Source organism: Symphalangus syndactylus, chromosome 24 (genome assembly GCF_028878055.3).
Source record: "Symphalangus syndactylus isolate Jambi chromosome 24, NHGRI_mSymSyn1-v2.1_pri, whole genome shotgun sequence".
In the NCBI taxonomy this organism is placed as follows: domain Eukaryota; kingdom Metazoa; phylum Chordata; class Mammalia; order Primates; family Hylobatidae; genus Symphalangus; species Symphalangus syndactylus.
The window spans coordinates 48,283,597-48,293,499 of record NC_072446.2 but is presented as its reverse complement, the minus strand read 5'-3'; positions in this window follow the sequence as shown (position 1 = coordinate 48,293,499).

Sequence of the window (9,903 nt, the reverse complement as noted above, 5' to 3'; positions counted from 1 at the left end):
GTGGAGAAAGGAATATCTCCAAATAAAACATACACAGAAACATTCTCTGAAATTACTTTCTGTTCTGTGCATTCAACTAACGGAGTTTAAGCTTTCTTTTGATTGAGCAGTTCTGAAACACTCTTTCTGGAGAAACTGCAAGAGGACATTCGGAGCATTCCCGGGCCTATAAAGGAAAAAGGCCTATAACCAATTAAAAACTACACAGAAGAATTCTGTGAAACTTCTTTCTGTTCTGTGAATTCAACTAAAAGGGTTGAACCTTACTTTTGATTGAGCAGTTCTGAATCATTCTTTCTGTGGAAAATGCAAGAGGATATTCCGTGCTCTAAGGGGCCTATAGTGGAAAAAGGAATATCTTCAATTAACAACTACACAGAAGCATTCTGCGAAACTTCTTTCTGTTCTGTGCATTCAACTAACAGAGTTGAATCTTACTTTTGATTGCGCAGTTCTGAAACACTCTTTCTGTAGAGAGTGCATGTGGTCATTGGCAGCTCTATGGGGCCCATAGTGGAAAAAGGAGACTCTTCAAATAAAAACTACCCAGAAGCATTCTGCGAAACTTCTTTCTGTTCTGTACATTCAACTAACAGAGAGGAATCTTACTTTTGATTGAGCAGTTCTGAAACACTCTTTCTGTATAAACTGCAAGTGGACATTCACAGTGCTATGGAGCATGTATTGGAAAAAGGAATATCTTCAAATGAAAACTACACAGAAGCTTTCTGTGAAACACCCTTCTGTTCTGTGCCTTCCACCAACAGAGTTGAACCTTAATTTTGATAGAGCAGTTCTGAAACACTCTTCCTGTAGAAACTGCAAGGGGATATTCTGGGCAGGAAGGGGCCAATAGTGGAAAAAGGAATATCTGCAAATAAAAACTACACAGAAGCATTCTGTGAAACTTCTTTATATTCTCTGCTTTCAACTAACAGAGTTGAACGTTACTTTTGATTGAGCAGTTCTGAAACTCTCTTTCTGTAGAAACTGCAAGTGGATATTCAGAACGCTTTGGGGCCTGTAATGGAAAAACGAATATCTTCAAATAAAAACTACACAGAAGCATTCTGTGAAACTTCTTTCTCTTCTGTGCATTCAACTAAGAGAGTTGAAGATTACTTTTGATTGAGCAGTTCTGAAACACTCTTTCTGTTGAAACTGCAAGTGGACTTTCGGAGAGCTAAAGGGCCTATGGTGGAAAAAGTTATATCTTCAAATGAAAACTACCCAGAAGAATTCTGTGAAACTTCTTTCTGTTCTGTGCATTCAACTAACAGAGTTGAAGCTTACTTTTGATTGAGCAGTTCTGAAACACTCTTTTTGTGGAAACTGAAAGTGGACATTCAGAGCGCTAAGGGGCCTATAGTGGAGAAAGGAATATCTTCAAATAAAAACTACACAGAAGCATTCTGTGAAACTTCTTTCTGTTCTATGCATTCAACGAACAGATTTGAACTTTACTTTTGATAGAGCACTTCTGAAACACTCTTTCTGTGGAAACTGCAAGTGGACTTTCAGAGCGCTACGGGGCCTATAGTGGAGAAAGGAATATCTCCAAATAAAACATACACAGAAACATTCTCTGAAATTACTTTCTGTTCTGTGCATTCAACTAACAGAGTTTAAGCTTTCTTTTGATTGAGCAGTTCTGAAACACTCTTTCTGGAGAAACGGCAAGAGGATATTTTGTGCTCTATTGGGCCTATAGTGGAAAAAGTCATATGTTCAAATAAAAACTACACAGAAGCATTGTGTGAAACTTCTTTCTGTTCTGTGCATTCAACTAACAGATTTGAACTTTACTTTTGATTGAGCAGTTCTGAAACAATCTTTCTTTAGAAACTGCAAATGGACATTTGGAACCGTAAGAGGCCTATAGTGGAAAAAGGAATATCTTCTAATAAAAACTACACAGAATCATTCTGTGAAACTTCTTTCTGTTCTCTGCATTCAAGTAACAGAGTTGAACGTTACTTTTGATTGAGCAGTTCTGAAACTCTCTTTCTGTAGAAACTGCAAGTGGATATTCAGAACGCTTAGGGGCCTATAATGGAAAAAGGAATATCTTCAAATAAAAACTACACAGAAGCATTCTGTGAAACTTCTTTCTCTTCTGTGCATTCAACTAAGAGAGTTGAAGATTGCTTTTGATTGAGCAGTTCTGAAAGACTCTTTCTGTTGAAACTGCAAGTGGACATTCGGAGCGCTAAAGGGCCTATAGTGGAAAAAGTTATATCTTCAAATGAAAACTACCCAGAAGAATTCTGTGAAACTTCTTTCTGTTCCGTGCATTCAACTAACAGAGTTGAAGCTTACTTTTGATTGAGCAGTTCTGAAACACTCTTTCTGTGGAAACTGCAAGTGGACTTTCAGAGCGCTACGGGGCCTATAGTGGAGAAAGGAATATCTCCAAATAAAGCATACACAGAAACATTCTCTGAAATTACATTCTGTTCTGTGCATTCAACTAACAGAGTTTAAGCTTTCTTTTGATTGAGCAGTTCTGAAACACTCTTTCTGGAGAAACTGCAAGAGGACATTCGGAGCATTCCCGGGCCTATAGTGGAAAAAGGCCTATAACCAATTAAAAATTACACAGAAGAATTCTGTGAAACTTCTTTCTGTTCTGTGAATTCAACTAACAGAGTTGAACCTTACTTTTGATTGATCAGTTCTGAATCATTCTTTCTGTAGAACATGCAAGAGGATATTCCGTGCTCTAAGGGGCCTATAGTGGAAAAAGGAATATCTTCAATTCACAGCTACACAGAAGCATTCTGCGAAACTTCTTTCTGTTCTGTGCATTCAACTAACAGAGTTGAAGCTTACTTTGGATTGCGCAGTTCTGAAGCACTCTTTCTGTAGAGAGTGCATGTGGACATTGGGAGCTCTATGGGGCCCATAGTGGAAAAAGGAGAATCTTCAAATAAAAACTACCCAGAAGCATTCTGCGAAACTTCTTTCTATTCTGTGCATTCAACTAACAGAGAGGAAGCTTACTTTTGATTGAGCAGTTCTGAAACACTCTTTCTGTATAAACTGCAAGTGGACATTCACAGTGCTATGGAGCATGTATTGGAAAAAGGAATATCTTCAAATGAAAACTACACAGAAGCTTTCTGTGAAACTTCTTTCTGTTCTGTGCGTTCCACCAACAGAGTTGAACCTTAATTTTGATAGAGCAGGTCTGAAACACTCTTCCTGTAGAAACTGCAAGGGGATATTCTGAGCACGAAGGGGCCAATAGTGGAAAAAGGAATATCTGCAAATAAAAACTACACAGAAGCATTCTGTGAAACTTCTTTATGTTCTCTGCATTCAACTAACAGAGTTGAACGTTACTTTTGATTGAGCAGTTCTGAAACTCTCTTTCTGTAGAAACTGCAAGTGGATATTCAGAACGCTTAGGGGCCTATAATGGAAAAAGGAATATCTTCAAATAAAAACTACACAGAAGCATTCTGTGAAACTTCTTTCTCTTCTGTGCATTCAACTAAGAGAGTTGAAGATTACTTTTGATTGAGCAGTTCTGAAAGACTCTTTCTGTTGAAACTGCAAGTGGACATTCGGAGCGCTAAAGGGCCTATAGTGGAAAAAGTTATATCTTCAAATGAAAACTACCCAGAAGAATTCTGTGAAACTTCTTTCTGTTCTGTGCATTCAACTAATAGAGATGAAGCTTACTTTTGATTGAGCAGTTCTGAAACACTCTTTTTGTGGAAAATGAAAGTGGACATTCAGAGCGCTAAGGGGCCTATAGTGGAGAAAGGAATATCTTCAAATAAAAACTACACAGAAGCATTCTGTGAAACTTCTTTCTGTTCTATGCATGCAACTAACAGATTTGAACTCTACTTTTGATAGAGCAGTTCTGAAACACTCTTTCTGTGGAAACTGCAAGTGGACTTTCAGAGCGCTACGGGGCCTAGAGTGGAGAAAGGAATATCTCCAAATAAAACATACACAGAAACATTCTCTGAAATTACTTTCTGTTCTGTGCATTCAACTAACGGAGTTTAAGCTTTCTTTTGATTGAGCAGTTCTGAAACACTCTTTCTGGAGAAACTGCAAGAGGACATTCGGAGCATTCCCGGGCCTATAAAGGAAAAAGGCCTATAACCAATTAAAAACTACACAGAAGAATTCTGTGAAACTTCTTTCTGTTCTGTGAATTCAACTAAAAGAGTTGAACCTTACTTTTGATTGAGCAGTTCTGAATCATTCTTTCTGTGGAAAATGCAAGAGGATATTCCGTGCTCTAAGGGGCCTATAGTGGAAAAAGGAATATCTTCAATTAACAACTACACAGAAGCATTCTGCGAAACTTCTTTCTGTTCTGTGCATTCAACTAACAGAGTTGAATCTTACTTTTGATTGCGCAGTTCTGAAACACTCTTTCTGTAGAGAGTGCATGTGGTCATTGGCAGCTCTATGGGGCCCATAGTGGAAAAAGGAGACTCTTCAAATAAAAACTACCCAGAAGCATTCTGCGAAACTTCTTTCTGTTCTGTACATTCAACTAACAGAGAGGAATCTTACTTTTGATTGAGCAGTTCTGAAACACTCTTTCTGTATAAACTGCAAGTGGACATTCACAGTGCTATGGAGCATGTATTGGAAAAAGGAATATCTTCAAATGAAAACTACACAGAACTTTCTGTGAAACACCTTTCTGTTCTGTGCCTTCCACCAACAGAGTTGAACCTTAATTTTGATAGAGCAGTTCTGAAACACTCTTCCTGTAGAAACTGCAAGGGGATATTCTGGGCACGATGGGGCCAATAGTGGAAAAAGGAATATCTGCAAATAAAAACTACACAGAAGCATTCTGTGAAACTTCTTTATATTCTCTGCTTTCAACTAACAGAGTTGAACGTTACTTTTGATTGAGCAGTTCTGAAACTCTCTTTCTGTAGAAACAGCAAGTGGATATTCAGAACGCTTTGGGGCCTATAATGGAAAAAGGAATATCTTCAAATAAAAACTACACAGAAGCATTCTGTGAAACTTCTTTCTGTTCTGTGCATTCAACTAAGAGAGTTGAAAATTACTTTTGATTGAGCAGTTCTGAAACACTCTTTCTGTTGAAACTGCAAGTGGACTTTCGGAGCGCTAAAGGGCCTATAGTGGAAAAAGTTATATCTTCAAATGAAAACTACCCAGAAGAATTCTGTGAAACTTCTTTCTGTTCTGTGCATTCAACTAACAGAGTTGAAGCTTACTTTTGATTGAGCAGTTCTGAAACACTCTTTTTGTGGAAACTGAAAGTGGACATTCAGAGCGCTAAGGGGCCTATAGTGGAGAAAGGAATATCTTCAAATAAAAACTACACAGAAGCATTCTGTGAAACTTCTTTCTGTTCTATGCATTCAACGAACAGATTTGAACTTTACTTTTGATAGAGCAGTTCTGAAACACTCTTTCTGTGGAAACTGCAAGTGGACTTTCAGAGCGCTACGGGGCCTATAGTGGAGAAAGGAATATCTCCAAATAAAACATACACAGAAACATTCTCTGAAATTACTTTCTGTTCTGTGCATTCAACTAACAGAGTTTAAGCTTTCTTTTGATTGAGCAGTTCTGAAACACTCTTTCTGGAGAAACGGCAAGAGGATATTTTGTGCTCTATTGGGCCTATAGTGGAAAAAGTCATATGTTCAAATAAAAACTACACAGAAGCATTGTGTGAAACTTCTTTCTGTTCTGTGCATTCAACTAACAGATTTGAACTTTACTTTTGATTGAGCAGTTCTGAAACAATCTTTCTTTAGAAACTGCAAATGGACATTTGGAACCGTAAGAGGCCTATAGTGGAAAAAGGAATATCTTCTAATAAAAACTACACAGAATCATTCTGTGAAACTTCTTTCTGTTCTCTGCATTCAAGTAACAGAGTTGAACGTTACTTTTGATTGAGCAGTTCTGAAACTCTCTTTCTGTAGAAACTGCAAGTGGATATTCAGAACGCTTAGGGGCCTATAATGGAAAAAGGAATATCTTCAAATAAAAACTACACAGAAGCATTCTGTGAAACTTCTTTCTCTTCTGTGCATTCAACTAAGAGAGTTGAAGATTGCTTTTGATTGAGCAGTTCTGAAAGACTCTTTCTGTTGAAACTGCAAGTGGACATTCGGAGCGCTAAAGGGCCTATAGTGGAAAAAGTTATATCTTCAAATGAAAACTACCCAGAAGAATTCTGTGAAACTTCTTTCTGTTCCGTGCATTCAACTAACAGAGTTGAAGCTTACTTTTGATTGAGCAGTTCTGAAACACTCTTTCTGTGGAAACTGCAAGTGGACTTTCAGAGCGCAACGGGGCCTATAGTGGAGAAAGGAATATCTCCAAATAAAGCATACACAGAAACATTCTCTGAAATTACATTCTGTTCTGTGCATTCAACTAACAGAGTTTAAGCTTTCTTTTGATTGAGCAGTTCTGAAACACTCTTTCTGGAGAAACTGCAAGAGGACATTCGGAGCATTCCCGGGCCTATAGTGGAAAAAGGCCTATAACCAATTAAAAATTACACAGAAGAATTCTGTGAAACTTCTTTCTGTTCTGTGAATTCAACTAACAGAGTTGAACCTTACTTTTGATTGATCAGTTCTGAATCATTCTTTCTGTAGAACATGCAAGAGGATATTCCGTGCTCTAAGGGGCCTATAGTGGAAAAAGGAATATCTTCAATTCACAGCTACACAGAAGCATTCTGCGAAACTTCTTTCTGTTCTGTGCATTCAACTAACAGAGTTGAAGCTTACTTTGGATTGCGCAGTTCTGAAGCACTCTTTCTGTAGAGAGTGCATGTGGACATTGGGAGCTCTATGGGGCCCATAGTGGAAAAAGGAGAATCTTCAAATAAAAACTACCCAGAAGCATTCTGCGAAACTTCTTTCTATTCTGTGCATTCAACTAACAGAGAGGAAGCTTACTTTTGATTGAGCAGTTCTGAAACACTCTTTCTGTATAAACTGCAAGTGGACATTCACAGTGCTATGGAGCATGTATTGGAAAAAGGAATATCTTCAAATGAAAACTACACAGAAGCTTTCTGTGAAACTTCTTTCTGTTCTGTGCGTTCCACCAACAGAGTTGAACCTTAATTTTGATAGAGCAGGTCTGAAACACTCTTCCTGTAGAAACTGCAAGGGGATATTCTGAGCACGAAGGGGCCAATAGTGGAAAAAGGAATATCTGCAAATAAAAACTACACAGAAGCATTCTGTGAAACTTCTTTATGTTCTCTGCATTCAACTAACAGAGTTGAACGTTACTTTTGATTGAGCAGTTCTGAAACTCTCTTTCTGTAGAAACTGCAAGTGGATATTCAGAACGCTTAGGGGCCTATAATGGAAAAAGGAATATCTTCAAATAAAAACTACACAGAAGCATTCTGTGAAACTTCTTTCTCTTCTGTGCATTCAACTAAGAGAGTTGAAGATTACTTTTGATTGAGCAGTTCTGAAAGACTCTTTCTGTTGAAACTGCAAGTGGACATTCGGAGCGCTAAAGGGCCTATAGTGGAAAAAGTTATATCTTCAAATGAAAACTACCCAGAAGAATTCTGTGAAACTTCTTTCTGTTCTGTGCATTCAACTAATAGAGATGAAGCTTACTTTTGATTGAGCAGTTCTGAAACACTCTTTTTGTGGAAAATGAAAGTGGACATTCAGAGCGCTAAGGGGCCTATAGTGGAGAAAGGAATATCTTCAAATAAAAACTACACAGAAGCATTCTGTGAAACTTCTTTCTGTTCTATGCATTCAACTAACAGATTTGAACTCTACTTTTGATAGAGCAGTTCTGAAACACTCTTTCTGTGGAAACTGCAAGTGGACTTTCAGAGCGCTACGGGGCCTAGAGTGGAGAAAGGAATATCTCCAAATAAAACATACACAGAAACATTCTCTGAAATTACTTTCTGTTCTGTGCATTCAACTAACGGAGTTTAAGCTTTCTTTTGATTGAGCAGTTCTGAAACACTCTTTCTGGAGAAACTGCAAGAGGACATTCGGAGCATTCCCGGGCCTATAAAGGAAAAAGGCCTATAACCAATTAAAAACTACACAGAAGAATTCTGTGAAACTTCTTTCTGTTCTGTGAATTCAACTAAAAGAGTTGAACCTTACTTTTGATTGAGCAGTTCTGAATCATTCTTTCTGTGGAAAATGCAAGAGGATATTCCGTGCTCTAAGGGGCCTATAGTGGAAAAAGGAATATCTTCAATTAACAACTACACAGAAGCATTCTGCGAAACTTCTTTCTGTTCTGTGCATTCAACTAACAGAGTTGAATCTTACTTTTGATTGCGCAGTTCTGAAACACTCTTTCTGTAGAGAGTGCATGTGGTCATTGGCAGCTCTATGGGGCCCATAGTGGAAAAAGGAGACTCTTCAAATAAAAACTACCCAGAAGCATTCTGCGAAACTTCTTTCTGTTCTGTACATTCAACTAACAGAGAGGAATCTTACTTTTGATTGAGCAGTTCTGAAACACTCTTTCTGTATAAACTGCAAGTGGACATTCACAGTGCTATGGAGCATGTATTGGAAAAAGGAATATCTTCAAATGAAAACTACACAGAACTTTCTGTGAAACACCTTTCTGTTCTGTGCCTTCCACCAACAGAGTTGAACCTTAATTTTGATAGAGCAGTTCTGAAACACTCTTCCTGTAGAAACTGCAAGGGGATATTCTGGGCACGATGGGGCCAATAGTGGAAAAAGGAATATCTGCAAATAAAAACTACACAGAAGCATTCTGTGAAACTTCTTTATATTCTCTGCTTTCAACTAACAGAGTTGAACGTTACTTTTGATTGAGCAGTTCTGAAACTCTCTTTCTGTAGAAACAGCAAGTGGATATTCAGAACGCTTTGGGGCCTATAATGGAAAAAGGAATATCTTCAAATAAAAACTACACAGAAGCATTCTGTGAAACTTCTTTCTGTTCTGTGCATTCAACTAAGAGAGTTGAAAATTACTTTTGATTGAGCAGTTCTGAAACACTCTTTCTGTTGAAACTGCAAGTGGACTTTCGGAGCGCTAAAGGGCCTATAGTGGAAAAAGTTATATCTTCAAATGAAAACTACCCAGAAGAATTCTGTGAAACTTCTTTCTGTTCTGTGCATTCAACTAACAGAGTTGAAGCTTACTTTTGATTGAGCAGTTCTGAAACACTCTTTTTGTGGAAACTGAAAGTGGACATTCAGAGCGCTAAGGGGCCTATAGTGGAGAAAGGAATATCTTCAAATAAAAACTACACAGAAGCATTCTGTGAAACTTCTTTCTGTTCTATGCATTCAACGAACAGATTTGAACTTTACTTTTGATAGAGCAGTTCTGAAACACTCTTTCTGTGGAAACTGCAAGTGGACTTTCAGAGCGCTACGGGGCCTATAGTGGAGAAAGGAATATCTCCAAATAAAACATACACAGAAACATTCTCTGAAATTACTTTCTGTTCTGTGCATTCAACTAACAGAGTTTAAGCTTTCTTTTGATTGAGCAGTTCTGAAACACTCTTTCTGGAGAAACGGCAAGAGGATATTTTGTGCTCTATTGGGCCTATAGTGGAAAAAGTCATATGTTCAAATAAAAACTACACAGAAGCATTGTGTGAAACTTCTTTCTGTTCTGTGCATTCAACTAACAGATTTGAACTTTACTTTTGATTGAGCAGTTCTGAAACAATCTTTCTTTAGAAACTGCAAATGGACATTTGGAACCGTAAGAGGCCTATAGTGGAAAAAGGAATATCTTCTAATAAAAACTACACAGAATCATTCTGTGAAACTTCTTTCTGTTCTCTGCATTCAAGTAACAGAGTTGAACGTTACTTTTGATTGAGCAGTTCTGAAACTCTCTTTCTGTAGAAACTGCAAGTGGATATTCAGAACGC